Source organism: Dermacentor andersoni, chromosome 10 (assembly GCF_023375885.2).
Source record: "Dermacentor andersoni chromosome 10, qqDerAnde1_hic_scaffold, whole genome shotgun sequence".
NCBI classification, from domain to species: Eukaryota; Metazoa; Arthropoda; class Arachnida; order Ixodida; family Ixodidae; genus Dermacentor; species Dermacentor andersoni.
In genome coordinates this window covers 18,775,898-18,787,806 of record NC_092823.1, presented here as the reverse complement: position 1 = coordinate 18,787,806, position 11,909 = coordinate 18,775,898, and the positions used below count along the sequence as shown (strand labels likewise).

General features: G+C 45.1%; 1 pseudogene; it reads right to left on the bottom strand.

Moving 5' to 3' along the window:
* Nucleotides 1-952: 952 nt before the first annotated feature.
* LOC126519153 (uncharacterized) lies at nt 953-11,909 on the bottom strand (annotated as a pseudogene).

The window sequence follows — 11,909 nt, the reverse complement described above, 5'->3', positions numbered from 1 at the left end:
GAGGAACATAAGTTTTGCGAATTTCTCTCTGTGTGACAATAGTGGCACCGTTTTCAGTAGTGCATTTGCATTGTGGGTGGTCATTCTGGTGGCCTTGATATTCTGGTCGTGGCCTCCGCGATCAGCTCCGTTCCGTTGCTCCGGCCATTCCATTCGCACGGAGAGAGCGTAATCGGAGAAAGTGGTGTGACTGCTCCTCTCGCCGCACCGTGGCGCACGCAACCCAAGGCTCGCTTTGCCTGATGCAGACGGGCGCAGAGGACGAAAACGCAGTTTTCGCAGTCTGTGTGCGACGCGCACTAGAAAATTATCGCACAGCACAAGTAGCTGCCTGGTGCAATTAGGCAATTGCTTTTTTAAATTATGACGAAGACTTAGGACCGGGGTGAGGCAGATCGTCATGAGAGCGTTCGTTTCACAACACACAGGCAATTTTCTTTATTTCTGTAGCCGTGCATGGTTTCAAAACACGGAACGTTTTACAGTTGAGCGGAAAGGATTATTTTTTTCTGCAGTTCTTTTACATATTAGTTTAGAACCTGAAATTACTTTTGATATATAGAGATCAAGGAGTTCTGTCAGTTTTCCTCTAGAAATGGTGCAAATGTGATTTGTACTTACATGCGTGTAATATGTTTAGCTTTCAACGCTTGCAGATGCCACTGAATGCATTGTCCCACTCAAATGTAGGGCTTCCTTTTTGTAGATGGCTCTTTTGTGACGCGTTCAAATGTATCATATTGTACCCCAATCCTGCTACAGCCTCGAAAGAGGCTAGCAGTATCCCCAAATAAATAAAAGCCTGCAATGCATAAGGTTTTTTTTACGTTATGCATGGTTGGAACTGAGGCGAATTTGGTCTCGTTTTTATTCTTTCGCGCGCGGCAAGCAAGAAAGAGGGTTTAAAGCGCCGAAGCTACAGCTTGGCAGGAGGACAGATAAAACCATTTGAGGATAAATGACATTTTATTTACAAAGACAAAATCGGAGCCATATTGTTCGGCATCCGTTTTTACATTGTGTTTATTTTAAACACTGAGCACTTTCCTGTGCAGTGGCTTGCAGGCCAGCTTTTTGCGATAAGCAGCCCTGTCTGTCACAGTAGCGCCGACGTTGGCTAGGAGTGGCCTCATGAACTTATCAAACACTACAGATAGTGTGCTTGCGGCGTGGTCCTCCCTTGCTGGGCAAACGAAAAGGGGGCACTGCTCTAGTCGAGGCAATAACAGTTCAGCCAGCTGCTGATGCACGTTGCTCTTTTTTTATGTGCGGCAGGGCAATGTCAACAGCCTTCTTAACGGTCACAAGGACCGTGACAAATTCTGACTTTGGGAATATTAGCCCACCCCTTGATTGCAGGTCATAAGCCCCATCAGCACGGGGCTGGGTCCATCCGACTGGTGGAGGGGAGGGCAGAAGCTGCATGTTCTCCGCTCCTCAACTGCTCTCGCCACGAACCCTGCTATATAAGCGATGCTGGCATTTGCTATGGTTGATGGGGGCCGCTGCACTGAAATAGAACATACCCATATTAGTATATGGAACTAGACATTCTGCAATGTATTCCCATTTGTGAAAGCACAAAAAAACTGCTTTTGGCACTAACCTATAAAAACGTTTCGCAGAGCAAATTTTAGACAGCATTTAGACAAAGCTTGTGCATAAACCAAATATGACATTTATCATATCGCCACTCAACGTGCATTCCCTCAAAATTTTCAAATTTTGGGCATTGATACCACTCAGTTGTTATAGCCTTGACATAACGCGAAATGATCGCTTTTTGGTGGCACTTCACATGGGTGGAGTAGGTGAACGAGTGTGCACTCACGAGGCATCGCTTTCAGGGATGTGAAGAGCTCGTCAATGTGCATCACAAAATCTTCAGTGCCCGTGAACCTGAAACAAAAATATGCACACTATTCATATCAGCCAAATATATGTATTAGACAAATCGCTGTTGGCTGCAAAAGAACAGCACTAGTAGTCCAGCGACCCAGCCAAGCGTAAGCTCTTGAGAAACATTTGATGCAAGATATACCTGGCTGGGGCAACTTGCGCTGTCTCGGTCGAATCATGCGTGGTTGCCTGTGCTTTTGCTTCAGCCGGAACATCAAATTCGGAGGACGTCACATTCAGGGAGGCACCATGCATACTGCAATACATGTAAAACAGTTACCACCACTACTAAGCAGCAGCCACATAAAACCAAAAACTGCTTGTAACACATATTGCCCATCGGCACAGCAGGATTTGCGTGCTCGTGTGTTCTGAACTGTAAAAAATTCCAGTCAGCAGGCAGGCTACAACACTAGCAGCTGCTCGCATCGTGAAATCTTAGTTGTGCAAGGGCCTGAAATGTGATAAGCTTTCTATTTTGAAACAAGAGACAACCAGTTCCCAACTATGAGCCCAACAGCATCCCCTTTCAGGCGCCGCAGCTTTGTGGACCCCAAAGTATAATCTGAATCTAAAAAGTGAAGGCTGCAGACGACACTGCTAGCAGACTTGTCATTTGGGACAAAATCTTTTCTTGATATGGCCTTCAGCCATGCTTGGCGGCGATCATCATTCACGGGAAATTCGTGAAAACTTATTCCAAGTTTCTTTTTTCTGTCAGAGCGGCAGAAAGGTACACAGCAGTACATTTATCTGCAAAATACAGAAGCAGATAGGATTGTGGTGCGAAGCTTATGACAGAGAACCAATGCAGTTTTCATCACACAGCAAATAATTTCATTGCGGGATCACATTAGCTACACGAAACCACTCGCACCTACCAGGAGCACATGCAACATAGCAAAACAAAGCCCAGCAGAAAGTTCTCGCTTCAAGAGCAAGAAAGCAGAGCTCAGAACTTCTGACTCTCGTGGTGGCGTATAAACAATGCACGAGCGCTTATCGTAATTAATTATGTTGTTCGAGCCAGAGAGAGCTTCGCTGTAAAGTAGCTGCCCAGTACTTTAAAAATCGAGTGAAAGGCACAAAATTCATACCTGAGTTTTGTCATACAGCGCGGCAACTTTTGCAACAACAAAAGAATGACATTCAGCACGATGGCATGCAATCTGGACGAAATGTTGCGCGGTAAGAGCCTCGGTTGCCCCAGTCGGCTTTTAGACGACCACTAAAGCTGCATGCAAAAGCAATCCGTAAGTGTTTAACAACGTACCTCGACTTCTTTGTAGCTGCAAGAAGGAGTCGAAAGAAATTGACTTCGTATTCACCGTTCTTCTGCGTGAAAACGTGCCAACAGCGTTGATGTCGCCACTGAAATCGCAGGCAGTGCCAGCCAGGCGAGCGCCGCTTGAGCCTTGGGCTAAGGTCGCCACCTCGCGGCGTGTTGCGGAGTTAGCATAATTACACTTCTCCGCTGCGCTACGCGCCGAATGGGACGGCCGGAGCAACGGCGCGCCGCCGGAGCTGATCGCGGAGGCCACGTTCTGGTAAAGAAAGGAGTTGAACCACTGGACTTGCAGAAGATGCTACTGCTTCAATGTTTTAGCTGCATTCATGGTATGAAATATTGACGTCATACATGGAAAGCTTCAAGCATCATCCAGACAGGTGACCTTGTGGGTTTTTGAGCCATTGTAAGGCAGTGTGGTCAGCGACGATAGTGAATGGTTTGCAGAGGAGGTAGCAGTGCCACTTGTCAACAGCATCAACTCTGGCTGAGCATTCAAGCTCAGCTATGGCATACAGTCGCCGACCGTTTATTCGGACCTCACGGGGACAGCGAAAATGTCCGAATAAACAGGTGTCCAAAAAAGCAGATTAAGAAAAAAAAATTTAATCCTTTATTTCTACGCACTTATTCGGGCTTGGCAGTAGGCTTGAAGAAATCGCGAATGCGCCGTTGCACGCTGTTCCGCTTACGCGCAATCAGATAAGCCTGAATCTCGGAGAGGGTCGTATGGCCACTGTAGGCGGCTGAAAGCACAGTCACTGCTTGTCCACGCTTCGCATGCGACGGCAGCGTAGCACATCGTGCGTCACCTTCCGTCTCAAGAGTCGTCGAGTTCTGCGCGTGTCATTACAGCAGTGTCAGCACCTGTGAAACTGTCAAATGAGACGGTGTCTGGAATCGCAATGCAACCACTGATCAGGACTCTGCAGAACATTTTCCGCGTCAGTAGGGAGCTCATCGGAAAGCGACAAATCTTAGGCCTCCCGGCACCCGCTTGCCGGCATTCCCCAGCGCAGTCTGCACGGGCACTGTCGGCGCCATTAGACAATAGACGTGATGTTTCCGTATGCCGCGTTCGATCACCGGAACCTCGACACAGCACACAAAGCAAACACCACCACGCCGTCACACCGACACCAGTGGCACAAACGAAAAACGCGGCCTACTCGCAGCGTCGTGCACGAAGAAACAAATCAGCTGCTGGATTGTCTTGACATGGCTTACTGAGCTAAACCGGAACTGCTGTAGAACCACTCTATCGAACCAGGCAGAAAGGATGATGATGAGCGGGGATTTGCAGTAGCGCCACTTCGTGGGACAGCAAGGAGGCTCCGTTCGAAACAAAAATGGCATTCAGCAAGTCGAACCATGCACCGGTCAGAGTCGGTGCATGGTGCTCTCGATCGAGTTGGCTCAAGGAGTGTCCGAAAAATGTGACGAGAGGTTGCAAGGTGTCCGAACTTTCGGCAGTTGTTATACATTATGGTCTATGGGGAGAATGGCAGTGCCGCGAAGCAGACCGAATAATCGAGCATGTGCGAATTTTTGGAGTCCGGAAAATCAGTCGGCGACTGTAGTTTAATTCGTGCTTCAGCAATTTGTGCAAGTCATAAACAACTGAATGATCTTTGCGTTCATGATCTCATTCCTTTAAGACTGCGCCGATGCCTACATTCAACACGGTGCAGTAAAATATGCAACATGTTTCGCAGGAATATGTTCCGAGGATGGGTTCTTCCACCAGAGGTCAGACATGTGCGACCAAAGGTTTTGTTGGGGTGACTTCTAGGACATTGGTCCACGAATATCTCAGTAATTGCAGCTTGAGAGTTCTAAACACGTCACTGATGCAGGTAATAGTGGCTTGTGTATCTAGAGGTGCGTTCACTAAGTGTCCATTCACATATGGACTGTATCGTATTAACATAGCTTTGTGTCGCCCTCCTTGTTTCCCTGGTCGTCGGCAGGAGCAGCAGACGATTTCATGACGAGGACACTTATCGTGCCAGTGAAGCTGGTTTGGCAAACCAGCAGGCGCTCATCGCTTGCACTCGCAGCCAGGAGTGCACGTTGATCCCACAGAATTTTATTGTCATTCCTGTTGTATAAATTCTTGCTTTGACGAGCGTTGAAAAGTATCCCTTTGGAAAGACACTTTCTCTTGAAGCGCAGCAGCAAGCCACTTTGCAGGTTTAGAGATAGTCAATCCAGCGAGCTGCATTTCTATTTCCTGAGGCGGCACCGTTGGTCAAACGTGATACGATATGAGCATCCTTCATTTCAGCCAGACGACCAAGTGCGTCATTTGTTGAGAAGCACTTCTTGTCACTCCACCAGTACCTTAATACAAAAATAGTATTAAAAAATGCTGTAGGCTGCTCAACACTTCTTTAATGGTGCAGATGCACAATGCAAGGTTTTGTGATTGTAACCCCACTTAAAGGGGGACATGGGTTGTAAAGATAGCGTCACTTATTTTTAACCAAATTAGATGGAACTGCACATACTTGTTCAGTCTCTTGAGCTGATTTTAAATATGTAATTATATTTTAAATAGGTCAATTATTTCCTTAGACAATTAGTAATCACATTCTATTGTTCGCTGAAACAATAAAAAATATATTTTTTTATATAGCATTGTTATTAACACATGGAGAGATACTAGAATGCATAAGGAGTACAGCGCTGCAAGCAGATTTAACATTGAACAAATACTTCTCAATTTACGGAACAATGAAGTTCATTGTTTATGCATAGTGAAAAACAAGAAATCTTTAAACTAAGAAAAAATTTTTTCAAGCTGTGAATAAAAAATCTACTCTCAGCACTGCTTTATCTGCACATTTAGCTTCATGCTGCAAAAAAAAATTATAGCCCTAGCTGCCCTAGGTCCAAAGATATCAAAGCAGCAAACAAAGAAAGTGGCCAAAATCTGTGTTCTGAGAAAACGAGAAAAAATGGTTGATACTTCATTTAGCTCTATAAGTTAAAAATATTGTGGTATGTACAATGGGCTAATATGCACCAGGCATGTAGCCAGATTGACTGTTTGCGCCCGTGTGCCCTTTCTTCAAGGTGCGTTGCAGGTTGTCGGCAGATGAGCGCTTGCATGCTGAAGCCACAGAACGACGCTCATCTTTTTCAGCCATGCGCTTGGAGCTGTGCATGCCAGGGTTGAGGCCAAGCTCCTTTAGTATGCCTGTAGAGCTTCTTGCATTTCCTCTGTTGAATTTCAGGACTGCTTCGGCTACGGCCGCTTCAATAGCGAACGAGGCATGCCACTGCTTTGGTGCAAGTGCCCACATCATTGAGTGCAAGCACTCATTATTGTTCTGGGTCTTGCCCCTTTTGGCATCGCTGCAGTATCCTCTTATCAGAAAGCCTCTGATAGATGGGCTATAAGGCCTCGCAGACATGAGGAGGCAAGCTGCGGGGATGCTTTGGTGCAGGCTCGCCCTTAGCATTTGCAGCATTCTGCCGACACCACGAGCCAGACCCCGTTGGGCAAAAGGTGTGGTTGGCCACTTTATCATTTGATGTGATGTGGTGATAAGTGGCCATCACTGCCCTTTGCATAGAATCCACATTATCACGGGTCTTCAGAGCCCAGCCATAGTACGAGCTCAACTTGATGATGAGATCGGCAGTAAGCCGGCCTTTTCCAGAGAGGCTCTCCAAACCAGGGCTTTTGTGCTTGGAAACTAAATTGCGCAAGGCAGTGCCCATCCGCTTTTTTACGTGATTTACGCAGTCTTCCTTGGCAATGGGGATGTAGCCATACACCTTCTCTTCTTGTAATGCAAGATATGTTCGGCTGTCGCCATCCAAGAGCAAAGTACAAAATAACTCTGCTCGTTTCATTCTTTCTAATTATAACCGTACCGTGAGTATAACTTTAATGAAACTAACCAGCACTTATTCCCCTAGCTAATCGCCGCAGTCGCCATGTTTCACTATTTCATAAAATTTTCCGCCATACCACACTTCACGACGACTTCATACCGCAGCCTCAAGTACATTTAAAACTGCATCGATCATCACAGTAATGCAGGGATTGATTCTTGCAAACGAAGTCTTTCTTCCAATCTTTCATCCCCCGTACATCTCAGGAATGGAACCACCTTCCCTCAAGTACCATAGCCATCGCCGATAACAAACTTGTTTTGCAAAACATTAGCAGTGGTGGTGCAGCCATTTCAAGTTTTGGAGCAATTTGTGGAGCAGAAAAATGTCCATTCTGGAGCACTTTTGTATCAGAACAATAATTCTGGAGCAACCCCTGAGCAGCACGAACAGAATAAAGGAGTCACCCAGAAGCGGTTGTTATTAACGAGATAAGGTTCAGCCATGTGCAACTAAGAAAAAACAAAGGTATTTACAAAAAACAGTGACAAAAACATTTTATTATTGCTGGCACTGTCTTGCAGGCGTGTTCAGTCAAGTGTACTCGAGTCCAAAGAACACTTTTACTATAACCATCTTTTTTTTATGTCGGCACTATCTTAACGCTTCTTGGATTTTTTTACGAACCCATCAAGCTCGCGAAGTGAATCAGCAAGGCTGGAATTTCATTGTTCCAACAAAGCTTGACCTCGTTGCACCTGCTCTAAGCTTTTGTTCTTCAAGCCAAAAGAAATAACTTCTTCGGCCCTCTTCAGGGTTCATTGACATGATGCAACCTTTTCTTCGAGTGGCTTCCGGGACCATTTCACATCACAGTCATCTCCGTCATCCGCTGAATTCTCAGGTGTCTTTCTTTTTAGGTCCACTGCTCGGCTCTGAATTCTTTCTGCATACCAGGCTCGCGCTCTTTTTGCGCTTTGAAGAAGCTGTGGTGACAAAGGCACCTTCGTGGCATCGCTGCCGTATCTTCAGCGCTTTTTCCAGCTTTGAAAGAAATGGATACTTAATTTCACCAGCCGCACTCTTTTGTTGAAACAGCTTTGCCCACCGATCATCGATACGGCCTTCTGCAAGGTGAATGTTGTTAGCCAAGTCACATTTGAGCATATGCCACTCATCTACTAATCCAGACACTTGAGTACTTTGGATGACTTGTGGAAGTTCGCAGGCGAGCATTCGTAAAGAACGCACTTCGGCATCTACCCTGCCAAGCTCAAGTCCAAGAATACTTGCACTTTGAAGAACTTTGTTGTTCAGAGGCAATTTCTGCGTTAGGTCCTTCGAGCAAGCCATGTAGAATGCCCGTGCAACAAGCCGCCATTCAACCATACAACCATTATTGAGAAGTAGACATTTGGGTGGCACAGTTCACTTATTACTTGAGATTTGAAGTAAGGACCAAGCCCATCAGAAACAATGCGGGACAACTTGGTCCTGCGACAGCTGACCCCCTTGGCAACTGACTATCTGGAAACATGCACTGGTACATTTCTGTTGCTGTGTCTCCCCAGGAAAAAAGTACAGAGTTGCAGACAACGGACATAGCAAAAACGGCTTCTGCTTTCCTAACTCGATCTTGGACAGATATGCCAGCTGTCCCATGTGAAAAGTCCAACGTAGTTTGCACTAGCTTCAGTGGCTGCAGGTTTCCATCCTTGTCCCTGCGCTTTGCAGCAAATTCAACGTGTTTTTTCATCGTTGCATGGCGTTTGACGGCCGCAATTCCATGCATAGCACATGTAATGACTGTATTGCAGAGCACACAAATGGCATCCGTTTCTTTAGTTCCCTTTTTGCACCGCACATTAATGACATCATTGTTGGAGTCCACTTCATTGAGGATGGATACATTAAATTTTGTGCTTCTTCGCCCTAGAAAGACAAAACATTCAACTTTGCATTACAAACAAAAGGATCACACGTTTCAATGAAGAAAATAAATAATTCCACACTGAGCATAGGTTCCCTTCAAGAAACATTAGCCCGATATAAACCCCCGGAAAAAGAAACAAAATCGGAGCATCTGCGTGGAGTCTTGCTAACAGACACATTAACGTTCCTCTTTCAATAGCCACGAATACACAAGCGCATGTTAAAGTGCAAACTTCGAAAGCGCGCAAATGTGAACGTGCCCAATTTCGATACTGTTCTATAGACGATTCCTTTGGTCATTAAATAAGGTTCCCACTATACTCGTCTGATTGTGCATGGAAAGACATTCGGTGGTGACAAAATGCGTATTCTGAAAGCTCAATATGTCCGCGTAAAACCTGTTTCACATGCAAGCGTTCGAGCGAACGCGAGAACGTGCAGCGCGAATCGCTGGAGAATTTCCGACCTGTTGAAACTACGCCGCTCTGCCAAAATTACAAGCCGATTCTCGCACTGCAATTTCTTACTCTATGATTACACAACTCTCGCCTGAATAGCTTAAATGGTGTAAACGTATTTCACTTCAATGAAACTTTAAAGAGTACTAACGATAATGTAGCTTCACGTTAATGAAACTCCAAAGAGTGCAAACAAACTGCCCAAACAAAGAATGACAAGCCACGCCTGTGCACACACGCCACTTATATCCCACAAGTGCAGAAAATTACTTACGTTTGTTCATCATCAGTGATCCCACGAAGAGCTGATAAACGAATGGTGTCACATAAACCACAGCTGTGCTCACAGTAGCACGAAGCGCGGAATTTCGATGCTGAAGGTCGCACCTGCAACACTGCCTCGTTTCACGTGTTCGTTGCGTTAGAGTGGTTAGAGTGAACTCTAGTTGCGTGAATGAACAGGTAGTAGCTGCTAAATTCTACTACGGGCCACCAGCGCACTGGGTTGCCAACTGCGGAAACGTTTTAGTAGGTTGCCAACTGAAAGCTTGAAAGGTTCTAAAAATAGCTGTTTTCCCGCGACCGCGTCGTCTTTTTGGCGCAGCTAGGGCGCAATATTGATCAATTTGCCGCTTTTGGAGCAGAATGGCGCAGGAGAGTGTAAATGTATCAGAATAGCGCAATTGGCGCAGCTCGAGCACCACTGCATTAGCTAACATTGTATTACCAAAACTCACTGCTCTTGTTCGTTTGTTTTACTCTACTGCTTTGTACCCACTCCACTCTTTAATGGCATATGGCCTTGAGCGTACTTTAAATAAAAAAATAGAATAATAAAATGAAGAGTGACTGCCAGAGTTTCAGTTAACATGAAGCATCATTTCCTCAAAATTGCACTGAGCAGTTTTGAAGGCTTTAAAATTCATTGCAGTTTCATGTAACAAATTAACGCTATGAGTGAGCATGTGACACTTGGTGGTAATGCCCGTCCATCTGATTTGCTTATAACAGATGATAGAGTTTGTGGATTACCAAGTAGGAGCTTGCTACATGACGAGAAAAGAAACAAGTTGGGACTCAACTTGTTACTCCGATTGTCATAAAACGTCCTTAAAATCAAGTAAGCTTGTATGTCAAATTTTAGCACTCCCGCTCGGTACAATATGAAACTGTAGACTGATAGCACTCACAGCGGCAAACATTTCGTGGTGAGGCATGTAATTCAAGATGACCTGTTGTCATTATGGTGACCGTTGAGCTTCTTATGGCTTGGGGTGGGCAGCTTGCAGACCAATAATCTCTTTTGTCATTCCTGAAAAGAGAAATCATGAAGCCATGACAAACATGCAAGCAAAGAATTGTGAAACAAAAGTTTGTTCAATTAATGAACAAATCACAGTTCTAGTTGAACTGTTCAGAAACATACTTTGCAAGGATTCTGGCTCTGTAGTGACACATTCACTGTTGACTTGTGTGCCCAAAGACAATAGAGTCCAAAGCCGTGATCAAATATGAGCAGCATCTTCGAGGCTGGAGGCAAAAGAAGAAAGCCTCAGTTACCATTGTGGAAGCGTGAGTGAGTTTGTGATTCATGTATGTCTAAGAACAGTGCACAAAACACTCCATGACAGAAAAGCACACACACGTGCACATGCGCACACACACAAACACACACACACAAAGCACTGTTTTGAGTGTGCATTTCTTTTAATGGTTTTGCCAGCTACTAGGTAATAAACACAGTAACTTTATTATGTATCAAATGATATTAATCGAACTGTATCACTGAAAGTACACTTGCACTAATGTGCTGTGAACTTATCGCAGTGTATCATTCTTGCAGACACAGCCAAAACTATTTCTTTTTTATACTGTACTCTGTGTTCGGAATTTTAGCAACGTGTCAAAATAAGAGCCTTGTTTGAATTGCCTTTGAAGAGCAATAACTTTATTATGATTTTCCATTTTAAAAAAAAATAAAATTGACTACAGGAATCCGTTTTGTCCACCTCACACCCGAAGAAATTGAAAGTTGAAAATGCGAAGCAGTGTGTTTTTTGCTCACCGGGGCTCACACCCAAAGGCTGCAAGGTTATCCGCTTTCTTGGGTAGTTTCCAGACAGACTGTGCTCCGTTCTAGTGACAAGTTGTCACGCTAGCCAGTACATTTTTTTCAAGCAACCCGTCATTACGCAGCCAGACGCGGCAGATCACTGACGACGGAAGCTGTGTATGTAGCCATTACGCCAGTGGAACGACGCAGCTGGTAAAATTCACCGTCTTTAAACACGTTCGCCTGGTAGTGGCTATCGAATGTCGGACGCACAAACTGGCCGAGATAATATTGTTGTCTAATTAAAAAGAACCTGCGTGATGCTGCACTAAGGAAACGACCACCCCGTTCGCAAATATAGCCGCCGTACAATTTGAATCAATAAACGGCACGGACTGCAATCGATACCAGTGGGCTGCTGCTTATCACACGT